This window comes from Mastomys coucha, unplaced genomic scaffold (genome assembly GCF_008632895.1).
Source record: "Mastomys coucha isolate ucsf_1 unplaced genomic scaffold, UCSF_Mcou_1 pScaffold18, whole genome shotgun sequence".
In the NCBI taxonomy this organism is placed as follows: domain Eukaryota; kingdom Metazoa; phylum Chordata; class Mammalia; order Rodentia; family Muridae; genus Mastomys; species Mastomys coucha.
In genome coordinates, this window is record NW_022196900.1 from 99,536,029 (window position 1) to 99,556,032 (window position 20,004).

General features: G+C 45.8%; 1 protein-coding gene across 1 annotated transcript in view; it reads right to left on the reverse strand.

Annotated features, from left to right (window-relative positions):
• Positions 1–20,004, reverse strand: part of LOC116095793 (putative uncharacterized protein C1orf196) — a 602,408-nt gene that overhangs the window by 441,996 nt on the left and 140,408 nt on the right. The window lies entirely within an intron of this gene.

The following is a 20,004-nucleotide window of genomic DNA, read 5'->3' on the forward strand; positions in this document are numbered from 1 at the left end:
CACACACACACACACGCGCGCGCGCGCTCCACTCCACGTAACATACACCACATAACATACATACCACATAACACACACACACACTCAGGAACAAGTGTCCAAGCTTCTTCTCCTTCCCTTTTTTGTGATAAAACAAGAGCATGTTTGCAATGGGCACGTAGATTGACAGAAAATGCCAGACAGTCTGCCTGTCATGGATTGGTTCTCAAACAAGTTCAGAGGATTGTGGATTTGATGGCCTGGCCGGAACCCACTGTAATAATTGGGAGACCAGACACTCACTCCTTCCTGCAATTTGAAACAGAACATCCTTTGAGGATGCTCTTTGTTGATGCATTTCGGATTTGACCCAAGATTCTTAGGATAACAGTAGCTTATATAGGCTTAGGAAGATAGGAGGACAAAAAAACAACAGGCTCCAGCCGGGCTTTTAGCTTTCAAAGGTGAGTGATCTTTTTGACAGTGCTTGTCACCAAATGCATTAGCTTCTCTTACCCTCCCTAAATGGCTGTTTGTTCTTCCTGTCCTTGCCTGGCTTGTGTCAGGTGTGTATATGTGTGTGTTAACATGAAAGCTGCAGGCTTCCTTTTGTTCTAAGGTTCCAGGGACTGCCAAATACTGCTAGCAAAAACTCACCATGAACAAGATGAGACAGAAGGGAAAAAAAAAGAAGACACCAAGCTGGAAGGGGATCTGAAATAGCGGGGAGGGTCTGGGAAGAGTTGGAAGAAAGGAAGTGGGTATGACCTAAATACAAATTAACAAAACAAAAACTCAACCTGGCACGCCCATCCCCAAACCCTTTGCTGCCTAGTCATTTGCATATTTAATGAATTTTACCTTCTGTGAGGTTTGGGTTCATTGTCAACTTGGCAAATTAGAATCACCTGGGAGGTGGGCCTTTGGCCATGCTGTGGAGGATTGTCTTGAATGCATTCATGACATTAGAAGACTCATCCACTATGAGTAGCATCATGCCCTAAGCAGAGGGTTCTGGATTGTGGAAGAGTGAAGAGAGTGGGCCAAGCACCAGCATGTATGCATGTACGCATTACTCTTCTGACTATGGATGCACTGTGGCCAGCAGCTGCTTTATGCTCCTGATGCTTTGACTCCTCCATCATGATGGACTGTAGCCAGAACTGTGAGCTAAAATAGACTCTTCCTTCCCTTAAGTTGCTTTTGTCAGAGTGTCTTATCTCAGTAACAAGAAGAGAGACTAAGATAGTCAATGCAGAGGGCTGGATGGAATGATGGCCCCAGAGGGAGATTTTGCAATTCTTTCATGGTGGTAAACAAGACTCCACCCCAAGGACTATGATGAAAGGCTGGAGAATCTTAGAATTTAAAATGAGGGCATTTAATACAAATGTATGGTGTATAACCTTTACCTAAAAGGACATGGAGAGCCACTGTAGCCAGCCAGAAATATAAAATAGCCAGTTCTAGGAACCCAGAGCCTCAGGGCTCTGGTTCCTGATACCTGCCCCTCCTGGCTGATCTGCAATGAGGGTGGAACTAGGAATGAAGGTCTACTGGTTTATGAGACTCTCCACCCTGTGGACCAGTAGATGAAGATTGCATTCCTAGAATGAATGTGTTCCCCTCCCTAACTGAATACCTTGGGTCAGGTCCTTCTGAAAGTTTCCACTGTTTATGTTCTGTTTCCTTGGTAACCCTCTCCCTGCCCCCAACTTGTGGGTTAAATACCCCACACTTCTTGTGTTCGGCGTCGAACTCTGGCCAGCAAGGTCATGAGATCGACCCGGTACCGGTATTCCCAATAAACCCCATGTGATTGCAGCAAGTTCGGTCTCTCGTGAGTCATTGGGTGGGCATGTCATCCCAAGACTTGCGTAAGGATCTCCCCAGTTCTGGGGGTCTTTCAATGACACTGCACATCCTAGGACAGGGTCACAAATGAAGCCACACACACACTTTAGGTCTAAGTCTTTAGAAGTTAATAGCCAGCTGGTTGTGACAGTGAATGCTTACAATCCTAGCACTCAGGAGACTCAGGCAAGAGCAATGTGAGTTCAAAGCTGGCTTAGTCTATGTGAGGAGACCCTGTCTCAAATAACTAACAATAATAAAATTAACAGTTAAGACAGATCCATAGCTGTGGGCTGAGAGAGATGATATAATGATTAAGAGGGACACTTGCTAGTCTTCCAAATGCCACATTTAGTTCCTACCACCTACATCAGGTGGCTTACAACTGCCTGTAATTCCAGTTCCAGGGGATATGGCACATCTTAGGGCTTCTGCAGGCACTCACACTCACACACACAGACCCACACAGACACAGATACAAATTCAAACAAAATCTCTCTCTGTCTCTCTCTGTCTCTCTCTTTGTCTCTCTCTCTGTCTTTCTCTGTCTTTCTCTGTCTCCCTCTCTCTCTCATATTCTCTCTCTCTCTCTCTCTCTCTCTCTCTCTCTCTCTCTCTCTCTCTCTCTCTCTCTCTCTCTCTCTCTCTCTCTCTCTCTCTCTCTCTCCCCTCTCTCTCTCAGAAAAGAAGTTGGAGAGATAGCCAGAGCCAATGGCTTAAGAATGTGGGCTGTTCTTCCACAGGACCTAGATTCAATTCCCAACAAACATATGGTGGTTCACAACCATCTGTAACTCCAGACCCAGGGAACATGATGCCTTCCTTCTTGCCTCCACACGTATAGCATGGACTTTGTTCGCAAAGACATACAAGCAGGTAAAACATCCATACACATATAATTAATTAACTAATTAAAATAAAATGAAAGATATCTTTACAGCTTCAAACCTTGTCAGTCCCTTGACCTGGAAGTTAGGGCCTCTGCAGGCACTCACACTCACACACACAGACCCACACAGACACAGATACAAATTCAAACAAAATCTCTCTCTGTCTCTCTCTCTCTGTCTCTCTCTTTGTCTCTCTCTCTCTGTCTCACACTCACACACACATGCTATAATGCCATGCTATTCCCTTCTGGCTATAAGAGCACAATGTTGGGACAGGGGCTTGTTAGGAACAAGCAAAGGAACTTGTCTTAAGTACTGCCATTTTGACTTCAGACTCCATTTTCTCTAAGCTGACCAACTCCCTCTCTAAGCAAAATAATTCCCCAAAACATAATGCCTGTTACCAACTCCTTCTCTAAGCAACAGGATGGTAGCAGAGAGGGAAAAGAGAGGTTAGGGAAGGCTAGACTCATCTAACCTGGAGCTGAGGCTGACATAAGTCCCAGAAAGCCATTGTGGAAGTTCTCCTCAGCTGACTCAGAAGTTTCCCCTAACACTGCATCAACCAGGCACAAACACCAGGGGCCCCGTTGGCAGGGCTGGCATCCAAGGGGGGCACCTGCATTTTCTCTGGTTTTCCAGACTGTCTCTCACCTGATACCCTTAGTCCCTCTGACTTGCCCCATCCAACTTCCCCAAATCTATTCCCAAATACCTTTTTCATTTGAGGAAACATGTCTTCATAGCAAGAAACCTTGTTTCACTGTCAACAAGATCCCTGCCCTGCCCCGCTCCACCCCGCCCCGCCCCACCCTGCCCAGGCCTTGGGATGATCCATTAGAATGTCCCCTATTGAAATCCATATACAAGGGTCAAATAAAGCTGTGATTGCCCCACTATTGTGGATTATGCATATACAGAGACCCTTGAAGCATCCAGGACCCTCCTCCTACAGTTAGCTAACACATACAATTTGAATGAACTTCATCTTTTGAAGACAGCTAGAATTCATTTCATGTTTTTGTGTGAGTAAAGGTATGTGTCAATGTGTGAGAGGTCAGGGGACAAGCTCAGGTACCATTCCTTGTTGGGTGCCATCTACCTTGGCATCTTACAGAGTCTGTCATGAGAACCTAGGGCTCCCTGATTTGGCTAGACTGGCTGATCAGTAAGCCCCTAGGGAATCTTCCCGTGTCTTTTTCTCCAGTACTGGGATTGCAAGCATTTACTATTACCCCTAGATTTCTATGTGGATTCTGGGGATTAAACCCTGGTCCTCAGTCTTCTAGGAGACACTTTTCTGAGCTATCTCCCCAGCCCTGCGATGCTTTTTAATCTCTAACATGAACCATGCAGCTGCCATCATATAAAGAAAAGGAAAAAAACTCAAAACATGGGATGGAGCACAAACTTCATTTACTTTTTCCTCACTGTTGCCTGGCTACCAACATCACCAATGCGTTCCCCTGTGTGCTGCCTAGTCTATCAACTCTAAACAAGCTAGAGTCATCTGAAAGGAGGGAACCTTGATTGAGAATATACCTCCAAAAGACCCAGCTGTAGGTCTTAATTAGTGATTGACAAAGAATGGCCCAGCCCATTGTGAGTGGTACATCCCTGGACTGGTCATCCTGGGGTCTATAAGAAAGCAGGCTAAGCAAGCCGTGATAAGCAAGCCAGTCAGCAGCACCCTTCCACGGCCTCTGCATCAGCTCCTGCCTCCAGGTTCCTGCCCTGTTTGAGTTCCTGTCCTGACTTCCTTCAATGATGAGCAGATGTTAAGTGTAAGCCAAAGAAACTCTTTCCTTCCCAAGTTGCTTTGGGCATGGTGTTTTATCACAGCAATTAGAAACTAGAAACCCTAAGACACCTCCACCATCTTCCACAGTCTACCTACACCAGTCACTGAGGTCTAAGTCAGGCAGCTTTGAATTTGTGACCATAACACCTGACACAACAATTTTAAGGAAAGATAGAGTCTGTCTAGGACTTTCCATCCATCATGCAGGGAAGATACGAGGAATAATGCAGTTGTTAGTGGCAGAGGCATGTAGCAGAAGCTGTTTGTATCGAGGTGAACCAAGGGGCAGACAGAGAAGCTGGAGCCAGGGGATGGACCTTGAACCTCAGGTTTCACTTCCCGTTCTTATAAATGACCACTTTTTGAATAGTGCTCTCCTGAGTAGCCTCTGCAGATCCCCCTTCAGAATTGACTTTCGAGGGACTTTTGCATCAGGCTTTGAAACTGAACGCCATACCACCAGCCTGATTTGAGAAGATACCTCCTTCACAATGGCCTTGTTGCTATCTCTAGATGGAGAGGTATTTCCTTGATTCCATCCCCAGGACCACAAAAGAAATAAACACATCTGTATAGATTTAAGAAGATCCCATTGTTCTCTTAGCCTTAAAGGCAGAGGTCCCAGAGGGTGTTGGCTAATCTTTCAGAACCATCATCCCCTCCAGATCTAATTCTAATCAGAAGACATTGGGCTCCAGTACCTCTTCTGCCATAGACGGACCTTCGTTTTGAACAGAGAACATATCATGGGCTGAAAGGCTACCAGCAATGTAGTTATCCAGGAGGGTACATATAGGGAGGAAAAGACATAATTTTATTAATGGACTGATGATGTAACAGCTCAGTAGTAAACCTCTTTCTTAGCATGTGTGAATCCCAAGGTTCAATTGCCTGGGCTTTAAGTATGTAACACATGTGTGTGTGTGTGTGTGTGTGTGTGTGTGTGTGTGTGTACCTTCTAGTTATGCGAAAACTAGTACTGAGGGGCTCCTCCATTAACTAAAGCTTTAGAGCAATGTTGGTGTGCAGCCTTTTGGGAAATACTGGGTTCAGATTTCCTGCTTGGCACATGAGCTTCTATGGGGTAGCAGCAATGTGTTTTGTTTGTTTGTTCATTCATTTGTTTTTATTTCTCATTGTCCATCTTCCATAGCTGATCTCATGGCTGATACATGGTGGGCAATCTAAAGTTTAATAGAAAATGGCTAAACTATTGATTGATTGGTAACTGTAGCTCCCACTCCTCATCAAATAGGTTTCCTTTTACAACAGCAGGAGGCGGTTGCAGAAAGCCACAAGTGATCAACTCGCTGTGGGGTTCCCAGTCCCAGTTGATACATCTACAATGTAACCCTCTACATCTAACTTCCGGAACTCTGTAAAAGAGAGGAGAGTAACATTGTAAACACTGTAGAAGAGAGGAGAGTAACATTGTAAACACTGTAGAAGAGAGGAGAATAACATTGCAAGCATTAAAGGAGCGAATGGAGCATCTGCTGTATGTCAGGAGAGCTGGGTCCTGGAAATCTCACCAGTATTGTCACTTAAAAAAGACCGGAAAATGGAACAGCAGCTGCCATGCCAATGTAGATGGATGGGGAAGTTCTTACAGGATTCACTGTAGAAGAAGAGCTCTAGGCACTTGATGGTTGCTGGGAGAGGGCTGATCAGTCTTTTCTAGGGATGGGCTAGCCAGTGCCAAGAAGCCAGTTCTAAATACAAACAACGCTAATTATTTTAGCAGGTTATCTTTATATATCAGTGTCTCTGTGTGTGTGTGTGTGTGTGTGTGTGTGTGTGTGTGTGTAACAACTATAATTAAAGAATAAGAGGTTATCATGAATTTGAGAAGGAATCAGAGGGGCATGGAAAGAATTGAAAGGAGGAGGGAGAGGGGGTGATGTGAATACAGCAGTCATACATAAAATCCTCAAAAAAATTAAATTACAAAAAGGAGAAAGAAAGGAAGAAAGAAAGAAAGAAAAGAGAAAGAAAGAAAGAAAGAAAGAAAGAAAGAAAGAAAGAAAGAAAGAAAAAAGGAAGGAAGGAAGGTAGAGGGAGGGAGGAAGGAAGGAAGAAGAAATGGCTCAAGACCATTAATCGGATGTCAAGAATCTGAAACTGGCAGTGGACCCTGAGCCAACTGAAACAGTAACGAAGTAAATTTGTATGCACTCAGTTCACAGAAGAAAGTGTGTTTTTAAGGCAACCGCATCCCGCCCATTCCTGGAGATGAACCTGGCCGGATCTTTCCCTGGTTGCTCTGGACTACCTCTTAACTAGGTTCTCTGCACCAGTCAGTGCTGACCCCACCCACTCCTTGGAGTTGCCTTCCCTGGACAGGACCTTCACTCCCAAACTCTATTAAATGACCCTGTTAGCTATTGCCCTGGCTCCCTGCCCTCCTCCGGGGCTGATCACAGGTTTTAGTTATATATAGATTTAGCAGGTGTTTGGTGGCGGCTTAGCTTTTGTTCTAGGCTGTAAGCTTCCTGAGCAGAGGAGATTTTTCTACTGTCTCTATTGCTCATTACAGACTCCCAGGATTGGACTATCACATAGTAGGTGGTCAATATACATCTGATAAATTACTGAACAAATCTTATTTGAAAGCCTAGCCATTCTAGCTCTAATTCAGTCTGACCTTGCCTCCAATTTGGCTGAACAAAATTTTACAGCCATTCATCAGACAGGACCCTAGAAAGTCACTGAGCGTAGCCCACACTCACTGATAGGGAAGGCCACCACACCTCACTGCAAGGCCATACGTCTAGGAATATAAAAGCAGTACAAATTAACTTAGTTAATAACAAAAAGTTCACAGTGTTAGGTGAGTATGGAAAGGGAGAATGGCTTTCGAAGTAGTTGAGGAAAGGGGTGAATATGATTCAAACATGTATGAAATTTTCAAAGAACTAATGAATTAATTAGTTAAAAAATAAAACCAACCATCATATGAAAAGTAAGTTCAAGGTCTGAGATCTCAATGGAAAACTATTTCCTATTGCACAGTCTGGCACCTCACAGAGGATGGCCAGTTCTACCTGAAATCGCAGAAGGACATACCCTCTAGGGACACCAGGGACAGTGGAGATGGTTTGCTCTTGTCCTTGAACAGATCAAAGCCATGTTGCTTCGGTGTCTGCCATTTTGATTTCCATACTTCAAGGCCCTCCCACTCAGTCCTCGAAACCCAGTTGCTCAGTCACTGACTCATCAGGAAGTCTCCCTCTGGAGCTCCCAACCCACTGGGATTCCTTTCCCAGCCCCTCCCAGGTGGGCATGGCTCCGCCTCCTACTCCACAGCACGCGATTGGTTTATACTGGTCCACAGGCCAGTGTGATTCCTTTCCCAGCCCCCTCCTAGATGGGTATGGCTCCGCCTCCTACTCCATAGCACGTGATTGGTTTATTCTGGTCCACAGGATGACACACAGTTAACACTTCTCCACGTGCTGACAACCAACAGGGCTCATCGCCCCTCCTGCTCTGAAACTTCCCTCTTGGGCCCACTGGACAGCTACCATCTTTCTTTCCTATCTGTTTTTGTCTTTTGGTAATATTGGAGACTGAAACTAGGGCTCTGTGCATTCTAGACAAGTTCTTTACTACTGAGCTACAGCCACCGCTCTCTCATTGGACTTCTGGGCTTTTCTCAGGAGAAACACTTTTGTAGTTTAAGAGGTCCGTTGTTATGTCGAAGGCCATGATGCTGCAGGGACTTGAACTTATATCTCCTGCCTCCACACTCAGGGCACCGAGTAATACACATTAACAGTAGGATATGACATCTGATAACATCTGGTGGGGATTCAGATAGATGCACATAGGATGATAAAACATCCCACTTTACCAAACAGTCTGAATGCTTGTCATTGTCCCGGTATAATTAACCCTTACCTCCTTCTTCCCTCTCCAGCATTTGGCTGCAGAGTGCTGGAGAGGCGTACAGCTTTAGGACACTGAAAGAATCTCACTTAAAAGTTATCTCAGGACCATTTGCTGATGCTCTCTTAAGAGCCATAAGATGTAGCTCCACAGGAGTTGGGGTCACACGTTAGTAATAGACTACGGAGGTTGAGGAGATGGCTCTGTTATAACATAGGTAGACAGGAGTATGAGGACCTGAGTTTAGATCCTGGAAACTATGTAAAACCTTAGACCTGATGTTATGTATCTGTGACCCCCATGCTGGGAAGGAAGAGCCAAGTGGGGCCTTGGAATTGAGTTCACGGGCCATCAACAAGGTCCAGGGTCAAAGAGAAACCTTGCCTCAAAAAGAAGGTGGAAGGCAATTGAAAATGAGCCCCAACACCAGCCTCTGCCTTTCCCACACACCTGTACACATGTGTTGGCTTTCCTATATATATCTGCACACATGTGTAGTATAACACACACACACACACATAAATAAACATGTACAAAGAGTCTAGTATGGCAGGACTGGGCAGTGTACCTTGGAGTCTTCTGACTGGAGCCGGCTGGGAGAGACTGTAGGGCTCACTGCCTAATGTTTACATAGCTCTCTGTAAAACTTGTATCCTGACTGCCAGGAAGCCAGCTGGAGAATAACAAGCTTAGAAAGTGGATCTGACAGTGGTGGAAGAAGAGCCTGGTCCTTTAATAATACCAAAAAGTCCTACAGATGGTACCAGGCATCACTGCTTCAGTAAAGCCAAGAAAGAGATTGAGCCTAGCAGGAATGGTCTTCCCCAGCCGCAACGCCAAGGAGCAGGTGTCTGATGCCCACAGGATTGATGGCCAGGGACCAGGAGAGGAAGGCTCTCCCATTCCCCAACCTTAGCCCATGGGATGATGAGGCCCACATTCAAGATGGGTCTAATCTAATCTAGAAACTTCCTCTCAGACATGCCCAGAGGAGATTCAAGATGTGGTTGAGTTGTCAGTCAATTTTAACCATCACATCCCAGTAAAAAAAAAAAAACTCTGGCTGACTAATGTCAAGGCTGAGACACCTTCTCTAGGGCCAGTTTGTTGGAGGATTGGTCTTGTGCACTGTGTACTAAGATTCTGATCTCCATGCCCAGCCAGTTGTTCACAGTCTAGTTAATAAAGAGCTGATCAGCCTATGGCTGGGCAGGAGAGGACAGAGGAGGCAGGACATCTGAGCCCAGTGAAGGAGCTCCAAAGATCAGAGAGAGGGGGTGGGATAGGAAGAGGAGAAGAAGGTGAGGAGGGACAATGAGGTTGCCGTGAGAGAGCAACCTTGAGGACACACATGGAGCAGAGCAAGCCAGGGCAAGACTCAGACTGAAGGTAAAGGACCACATGGCTGGAAAACAGGCAGCCTTAGAGGGCTGGAGCAGCTCGGAACCTGCCCAGCTTAGTGCTTGCAGCTTATTAATAAAAGTAGCAGGTCTCTGCGTCATTTACTCAGGAGCCACAGTGGGCTAGAGTGGGCTAGAGATGCGCTGTGGTTTGGCCATCTGGGAACAAAAAGGGTATAGAAAAGCCTGAGAAATAATATTACAACCATTCACACTAGGTAGCCTACTGGAGTGTTCACTGGTCATTCCCTTTCCGTATGGTGCTAAAAACCATTTGTCTGCAGTTTGTGAGTTTCTCTGAGGTGGGGACCCCTCTCACACACACTTCTATCCCTCAGGCATTGACTTATAATCCAATAAATGTCAAATGAATGAGCAAAGGAACAAAAAAAATATCTGGACCCAGAATCTGCTTTATGCCTGGTTGGTTCATTCCCTTTTGCTCCTTTTAGTCTTTATCACCTTCCATGTTAATTTATAATTATCTGGTGCCTCTCTTCTCTCTCCTATTAAATTAAGACGACGTCCCTGCGGGCAGGAACTGAACCGTTTTCATGCTGATGGCCTTAACCCCTAAGGAACTCTTCGTGAACTTTCATGAACAGGCGCTAATATGGGATGCTCTTGCTGTCCCTCCCCTTCCTCTGCCCTGTGCTCCCTTCTTCCTCCTTTACTCAAGTTCAAAATGCAACAAGTCCAAAGTTGGTACAGGGAAGCTGGGGTGGGGCAGACCATCATCCAGGGGAGCTGGGGTGGGGCAGACCATCATCCAGCAGACATCCCAGGCCCATGGAGGGCCCAAGATGTTTTTCAGGGCTTATAAAAAATGTTTTCATTTTAACTTTCTTTTTCTTAATCAAAAGAAAAATGAACACAGTAATGAGTGTGCAGTGATGAATCAGCTTGGGCTATAAATCCTTCGCAAGGCAGGCAATAAGACATGCTTCTTTTGACCGCATTCTGCTTGTTTCCATAGAGGCCGGGGCCTATGGGGATTAGTCTTTGCTCTCAACTCCATGGGAGGTGAAATCACCTAGGAGATAAGTTTGTGAGCTTGTGAGCACGTCTATGAGGAGGGAAGACCCTCATGGGATGCTGGTGACACAATCCCACGGGCTGGGGTCCTGGACTGAATCACAAGGAGAAACTGAGCCTAGCACAGACATTCATTTCCCCCTGCTTCCTGACTGCAGATGCAAAGTGACTGACCAGCCACCTCAGGTTCCTGTAGCCATGCCTTCCCCATCATGACAGACTGTACGCTGGAACTGTGAGCCAAAGTAAGCCCCCTCCCTTAAGTTGCTTTTGTTAGGGAGGTTTATCCTATCAGTGAGAAAAAGAAACTAATCAGGACCCATGATGGGGGAAAGCATCCAGGATCAGGAAAGCCATACAGCAGCTGTGGGTTGATGTCAGAATTCGGAGTCTGCTTCTCACCTCAGTAATCACCAGGAGGCAGGTGTCCCCATGACTGAGGGGCATGCTGGAGGTGTCTGCCGCCATTTTGTATTTATGGCCACAATCATGGCACTATAAAACACCACTCCTGACTCTGAAACTGTTGATCAGAATGCCAGACACACATTATCTGGGTCCTTGCTAGGTTCCCACCCAAATGTCCTAATGGGGAAGGTCTGCCTGTGTGCTGACTCAGGCTCTGGGGAAAATTATTTCCTTGTGGTGGCAGAGCTATAACTATTGCCACAGGGGCCACCTATTGATCCCCTCTACATGGATGCTGGATTCTTCAATCCCCTGAGAGAGGAAGAGCGACAAGACAGTCTCATGTGACATGATGCAATCATAGGCAGGACCTCCCATCACCTTCCTCATATGACATAACATGAAATTAATATCCCATTACCCTTGCTATGTTCCATGGGTCAGAAGCAAGCCACCAACACTACTCACTCTACAGCGGAAGGGAATGCCCAACTGTGTGGATACCAGAATATGGGAGCCAGAGAGTCATGTCAACCATTGCCTAGTACAATTGCCTCACTGGAATTCCACCAACAGTGTAGATACCAGGCCCCACCAGCTTCCAGGTGTGTGAGAGAGCAGCCCTCCAGCTGTTCCTGTCTGGGAATAGATGCATCTTTTTTCTACTCAGGGCCCTGTGCCAACGATGCTCCTTCTCAGAAGAAAATTCCTACTTTTACCCCCTCACCATTTTTTATTCCCTAATTTCAATCCCTGGTGTGGTTCTGGCAGTAAGAGCCAGAGCTCAGCATCCTTTCCTTTCCTTCCCTATTCTCCCCAGCAACCTGGAAACTTGGAGCAGAGCTCAGAGCACTGGACCACTGTGTCTAGCTCATGGCATGGCCCAACACCTCCTTGAGCTTCCTCTAGTATGAGTTTCACTTCAGCACTTTATCTAATCACAGGATACAGGTTTGATGGTAGGCCCTCCCAGGATGCCATTGTGGCTGGGTATAGCAGTGGCTACCCCCAGCCACCCTAGGTCACATTAAGTACCGAGTGAGCAAGTCCCCTTAATGATTACATGATATTCATCTTCTTCTTTTTTCAAAATTTGGACACAGTTCTGAAATATTGATGAGAGCAGCTGATAGGGCCAGGAAAGGTTAATGGCTTTGCAAAGAGCAAAATGTGTAAACGGGTGGATAATTGTCATGGGCATTTCATGTCTGACTCCCTGCAGGAGTTCAGAGTCAGGGCCCTGGCTGAGTCAAGGGGAACTCAGCTCCCTGGTTGCCCTGCCCCCAGGAGGCAGATACAAATATATGTTCTGGGTAGCAGTAGGATGTGAGAAACAGTTGGAGGATCCTGGATAGACAAACTGACACCCCAGTACATGGACTGCAGATATCGCCTTTGTAAAGTAGCCTAAGAAGGAACGACTGCCTTGTTCGGAGCATACGGCATTGTCCCTGTGCCTTGTTCAGAGCATTGTGCCTGCTGTGGGCCTCAGAACAAGGGTCAACTGTTGATCAGAATGCCAGAAGCTAGGGTCAGACCAGACCCAAGAAATGCTGATCATTCTTAGGCATCCTCCCTTGTAGCTACATAGAAACAGAGAACGCTGAGCTTTGCCGTGTGTGTTGTAAAACTGTCACTTCCCATGAAGAGCCAGTCTCTCAGGAGTGTGGCCAACTGTAAGTGATTAGCAAAGGCAGACCCCAGGTCACCCCGTGAGATGGTTCATTTTATTCTTCAATGTGATACAACCTACAGCTACTTGGCTAGTTTTATGTTCACTTGACACAAACTAGAGTCACTGAGGAAGAGGGAATCTCAAATGAAAAAAAAAAAATGTCCACAACAGATTGGCTGAGGAGCATTTTCTTAATTAGTGATTGATGTGGTGGGGCCCAGTCCATTGTAGGTGGTGCCATCCTGGCATAGGTAGGCCTGGAGTGTATAGGAAACCGGCTAAACAAGCTTTGGGGAGCAAGCCAGTCAGCAGCACTCCCCCATGGCCTCAGCATCACTCCTGTCTCCTGGACCCTGGCCTGCTTGAGTTCTTGCCTCGACTTCCCTCGGTGATGAATTGTTACCTGGAAATGTAACTTGAATTTTTTCAATGCCTATTTTTAATGATGGTTCTTAAACATTTTAATTTCCCTTCAAGCCTACCACCCAGCAGAGGTCGTGGGAAAGAAAGGATCCAGGAGAAGTATCCCCAATTCTGTTTAGAACTGGTTCTTTGGAGCAAATGCTGTTTTGTTGTCTGGAAATCATCAGTTCAGTTCACAGGTCAGCAGTGGCAGCTCAACCCACTTGCAAACACTTCACGGGTACACCAGCAGTCCAGTTTGGTAGAGTCGGCACACAACAAACAGGAATCAGCAGTGGTGGCACTACCTAGCAGAGACAGCCAGGTCTCGAGCCTCAGCAGGAGGGACCAGGGCCAACAGAAAGGCCAGGAGAAGTTCTCACCCGTGCCTCTCTCAGAGATCAGCGAAGTTGCAAGACCAACAAGCGTTGCACAGCTAGCTCTATAAGCAAGCTGAGCTCAGCTTCCTCCTCTGTCCATTGAGTCTTGCCTCAGCACGTGTGTCTGTCTCAGCTGACACCACTCTGCCAATCAACCAGAGTCTGAGGAAATAGCAAAAACAAAGCTGTGGCATACCACCAGAAGGCCTTGGTGTGTTTGTTCTCTCTATGAAGTCCCAACATAGGGAGCTCAATTACACAATGTAAGGCGGACCAATACATGCGTGTCATCAGCGAAGAATCCTTCACGTGTCCTTTCACTTGCTTGCTTTAGCAAAATATCCTTTCACCTGTGTCTGCTTCAAGAAAAGGTCCCTTCAAGTGTTTGCCTTAGCAAAACACCATCCAGCACAACTGACTTTCCCAAGAACCCTGAAGTTTCCACTTCATTGAAATGTATGATAAAACAAACCCTCTCCTCCTCAGGTTACTTTTGGTCATGCTGTTTATCACAACATTAGAAACCTAACCAAGGCAGGTGGAAAGAGTGTCTCAGTGAGTGGCTGACTGTGTTGGGTTGGCACTTTCCTATGCTTTTCCCATAAAGGCAGAGTGGTGGTAGTTGCTCAGGAGACAAGCTGATAGAACTCCATCCTGATCCAGGCTGCTACAGGGAAGAGCATCAGCCTTTGATTCTACTGGAATCATTTAGCTAGAGTTGTTCACTGGAAACTGATGAGAACTGCTTTAAAAACAAAAGCTAGGAGAGGGGCTGGAGAGATTCCTCGGTGGCTAATGGCACCAGCTGCCTTTCCAGAGGACCCAGGGTCAATTCTAAGCATCCACATGGCAGGTCACAATCATATTTAGCTCCAGTTCCAGAGGATTCAATGACTTCTTCTGGCCTTAACAGGATCTAGGTATGTTCATGGTGCAAAACATACACGAAGACAAAACATCCATACACATAAAATAAGAATACATTTTTTAAAAGACAGAGAGATAGGTGAAGGCTGGGAGACTAGGAGAGATAGGTGAAGGCTGGGAGACTAGACCAGTGGGTAAAGCGCTTGCCATGCAAGCAGGAAGACCTGAGTTTGATTAGCAGAACAAATATAAAACTTCAGGCATCTGCTAAGGGGATAGCTCAGTCGATGACACTCCTGCCACACAAGCATAAAGGCCTGATTTTGATAGTCAAACCCCACATGCAAAGCTTGGCATGCTGTCAGGTACTTGTAATCCCAGCTCTGAAAAGGCAGAGACAGGCAGATCTCTGGGACTCTCATTGGTCAGCCAGCATAACCTACTGGTGAGCTCCAAGTCAATGAGAGATCTTTTCTCAGAAAACAGTAAGATAGTGACTGAGAAATGACACCCAAGGATGTCCAATGGCCCCCACGTACTACATATGTACACATGCACACATGTACACACACATGAACTCATGCATGTGAACCTGTGCAAACACATATACACATACAAAATATAAGTGAATAGATGGATGGATGGGCAGATGGGTGGATAGACAGACAAGCAGACAAACAAAGAAGATCCAAAGGACAGAGATTTAGCTTCAAAAGACCCAGACATCTCAATCCCAGCCCAAGTTCAACCCATAAGATGGTAAGATCTCTTTCAGGTCTTCTCCTCCATTTCCTGATGAAGTGGCCAATGTGGTTAACATCAGTCAGAAATTAACAGTGTGGTTCCTAAGGCTGCCAATCACAAACATGGGTCCTATGGCTAGGCGGCCCTAAGACATGCCAAAGCCTAAGCATCCCATTTTCCAGGAAGCTTCAGGAACTGCAGGTGAGGAGGAATACAGCTGGACATGGATATATCACTCCATACATCCAACGTCTAGTATAATTACTGTGTGGCAGCTGCCTGTGGGCTTCCCACTGCATCTGCCCAGAGCAGCTGTCTACAGTGATCTCTGCAAGCCAAAGTGCCAAGCAAGATGAGAAATGGCTCCTGCCCCATGTCAAAGGCAGCAGACACATGGGAACATGTGATCTATTCAGGTCACACAGGTGAACTCTTGGGGTTCCTTTCTCATTCTCCTTTATTTGTTACGTTAGCTTTGCTTTGGTAATTAAACAGATACATGTGTGTATATTCCTGCCTAAATCGGAAACAATAAATGTGGCTCTAAAAATCACGAGGGCACCCTTTCCTGTACATCCTTTGGATGAGTTGTCCCTACTTGGGTCTTCGAGAATGTGTATTCTGGCTGCATCTGGGTGGGAGGTTTTAATTAATTTTTCATTTGGTGAGAGAGGGTGTCAGATGGAAGATGATTCTGGAGGAAGCCACAGCAGATGCTGCAGCTTCTTGGCCATCATTAGGGGAACTCTCCATCCGTGGCTCCTATTAAATTTCTCATCAAACTGCTGGTAATTTCCGACTAGCCGACAGAAAGCACTTTTCCAAGAAGCCATATAAAAAGTGCTTCTCTGGAGAGAATGACATGACAGCAAATAGCCTTTGCCTACTCCCCGCCCTATGGAGTCAAACTATACAGACATCCCCTGTCTAGGCCCCATTTCAGATTACACCTATCTGTGAGTAAGAAACACAGGAAAGGAGAAATGAAGACTTGGAAGTGACAAGTTCCATAAGAAACCTCTGTGAGGCCACATCCACGCACATCCCACTGTGTGAGCTCCCTCAGAGTGTATCAGAGTGGAGCTAGGGAACATGAGTACCTGTTCTACTTTACTTCTGTGGCTGTGATTAAAAACAAAACAAAACAACAACAACAACAACAAAACCCACCACCATGGCAAAAGTACCGTGGAGGAGAAAGGAGAGTTTATTTCTGCTTATGAGTCCAGGTCCTTATGCGGAAGTCAAAGCAAGAACTTCAGACAGCTAGTCACATCATACCCACAGTCAAGAATGTAGAGAAAGGAATACATGCATGCATGCATGCTGGTTTGTGTTTAGATTGATGTCTCCACACTTACACAGTTCAGGGAAATGGTGCTGCCCACCGTGGAGCTGAAACTTCCTACACCAATTAATGCTTATAGATACACCCACAGCCACAGTGTAAGTATAGATTGTGTCACACTGAAGATTAAAACTGACCAGGAATGGTAACCTGCGGTCTGCTATCAGCTAATCACTCACAGTAAATGGAAATGTCTCTTTAATATTCTAAGCGTCAGGTAATGTTCTAAGTGAGTTGCAAATATAGTATTTAATTTCATACTTTCCACTGATTAGGGTATTCACCCCAGGAATCTTCTACCTGCTACAGGTTCTCAAAGAATTATCTTTCATATGACACAGTCTCTTAACAGACAAAAAAATTACTGTAAAAGCATGCATCTCAGATGGAGCCAGAACAAACACTACTAGAGTTCAAGATTAAGAACAAATCCATCAGGAAGGGGCACAGGTGTCAGTTCCCTGCATCCAGTGATGGAGCTTGGACTTGAACCCACACAGTTTGAGTTCTGTTTGCCTGTATGTGCTCACAGCAGTCTGTCCTCAGGAGGTACTCTGGTAAGTTTCTCTTCCTCCTAGACCAGTGTCTTCCCACGGGTACCCGGAAGCTGTTGGGTGTGTCACCTGGTCCAGTTATCAATAATGCTGCTCTTTTGACAGTCACACCTGTAGGTACTCTCTATAGGTCATCTCAAAAGGCTGGGCTGGGGCAGCTGAGGCAAAGGACTGAGGAAAATGAAAGCCTCAGTCAGAGAAACCAGAAACCTAGCACCAGGGAATTCTACATCAATGGAGGGGAATCGCCAGTTCAATTCTATTTAGCAGCTTAGAAAGCAACTGGACCAGACCAAGGCAGAGAGAGGGCTGTGGGAGATAGAGGAGAGGAGGAGAAAGAAGTGGACTGGGTAAATTATCTGACAGTGTGGCTGAGTGGAAACTGCATTGAGAGGCATTCTAGAAAGCCTTGGAGAATATGGCAAGACTAAGAGAAAGATGTAAAAAAAAAAAAAAAATCAGGAACAAGAACATGAAGATTTTATTATTAGCAAGTTGGACAGAAAGAAAATGTAATCTTAGCCGCATAATCATTACATACTCCCTAGATTAGCAATAAACAATATTTGCATAGCCGTAATAACAATGCAAACAACAATACTTCGAGCAAAATGCAGAATTCGACTGTGGGGAGCACAGGGTGAAGGGAAAGTGGAGCCCAGGGAAGTCGGAGGCGATTGCCTACATAAGAGAAAAGCAGTGGATGTCGCCAAAGCGCAGCTTTCTGGAAGGAGCGGCGGGAAGAATTCAAAGGCAGTAGATGTGGGTGAGCAGGACAGGTGCGCAGAGGGAACAATCTCTGCCTGCTGACAGAAGTCTTCCCCCAGCTGCCAAATGTTCAAAGCCCAGAAGTGTATAACTTTATGGAAAATTAAAAACCATCTCAAAAACTTAAAGTGGTTTTTGTCTGTACTTTATTTTTCATCATACTAATTAATCATGTGTGTATCTATGTGTGAGTGAGTGTGTGGAGGGTGTGTGTGTGTGTATGTGTGGGTGTATGTGTTTACACCTGCCACGGTAGGCATGTAGAGATCAGAGGACAAATTTAGGGTATTGATTCTCTTCTTCCGCCATGTGGGTCCTAAGGATGGAACTCAAGTCATAGGTCTTAGTAACAGGCACCTTTACCCACTGGGCCATCTCTCTCTAGTTCTTTCCCTATACTTTAAAGATGCACGTTGATTTTCAATGGCATGCCTTCCCCTACATGTTGGAAGAATGTGTTATTCAAACTGAACGAGAACAGCAAGGCTTTCTGAGGAAACTGGTCCACGCTTTTAAGCCCACTGGAATCTGCTGGAAGGAGTCCCTCCCTTACACCTCTGGCCACCCAGAACGGGGCTGGAAGGCTCTCTGGCTGGCATGCCTTCTACCCCCTCCACCCTGGCTTTTTTTTCTCAACTCAGCTATTTCCAAATTGAAAAGGTCAGATATAAGTGATGTGGGGTGAGTGGGGGCACATTTACTTAGTAGAAATGATTCAGGTTTAAGTTTATAGCCTTCATCAGCTAGGTAAAAACAAAAATCTCTATCCAGTTCAAAGCATTGCAAGCAGAAAAGGAAAAACTTCTGTCTTTCTGTCTGTCTGCCTGCCTCTCCAATCCCTCCCTTCCTCCTCCTTGTCTTCCTCCTCCTCCCCTCCCCTCCTCCCTACCTCTTCCCTCCCCCTACACACTTCTCTCTCTTATGTCTTTTCCTCTCCCACCAGAAACTGGGTTACTGTTCCAGGTCCAGGCAGATGAAATTATTATTACTCAGGTAAGATTCACAAGATGTTTACATAAAAAAATCCCCAGCCTTATAGGTATTACGCACCATCAGCATGGCTGGCAGCAATTTGATCTTGAAATAAATTTGCAGTACAGGCTTGTCTATCCCAATTGATTGGAAACAGGCATGCACCACAATGTAGAAAAATCTAGATAATCCACGGTTATCTGCACTCCAGTCCCCTGTGGAGAAGAGGGATGGAAAGGTCGCCCGGCCTGCTGAATGCACTGGTGTGAAGGTTTGTTAAGAATCTCCAAGGATACAATAATACAAGGCTGTTTGTATCAATTAAGAAAATGTATGGAAGTTAACATTAATCAATTAGCCAAATGCATATGTGGCAACTGATGCTGGGCCATACTGTGTGAATAATAGTTTGACTTTAAGACCTGAGGGTGGAAGCTATTTGCCATTCGAGTCCCTGGGTGACTTTCAGCAAAGAGTGTTCAGCTGTCACTCAAGGCTGTTACTAGGTTTGGTGGCCCATCTTGCATTGCTAGATACCAGGGCCAGCTCTGAACTGAACTCAAAGCCTTCTCTGTAACAGTGACACAGACAATGACACTTGGCACCTTGCTAGCTCCCACCCAATTCTTGTATGAGCTGGTGTTGCCTTTTCTGTACTCTAGGTAGCTTGAGTGAGATCAGCGAGCAGATGTAAGAAAGGAAAACCCAAATGGTCTAGCCCCAGACCCCGAAGCTCTCCATCCCATCTGATGACAAGGGAGCTCCCCTCCTGCAATTCATGCTATTCTCAAGTGGCCCTCTCTTCCACAGACAATAAAGCCAAGGTTTTGAGATGCTGAACATTTTGTTAATATGAGTGAAGGAGATTTGAACCCAAATCTACTTGTGACATTCACAGCACCACCTTTACCATACGTTGCTTCCTACTATAGATTCCTGGTCCCTGCTGCAGCTGGACCACCCTCCTAACTCTTTGGTGGAACCCAGGGATGAAGGTGCTGGTATCTAGAATGGGCATTCAGCACTCAACATACCATTC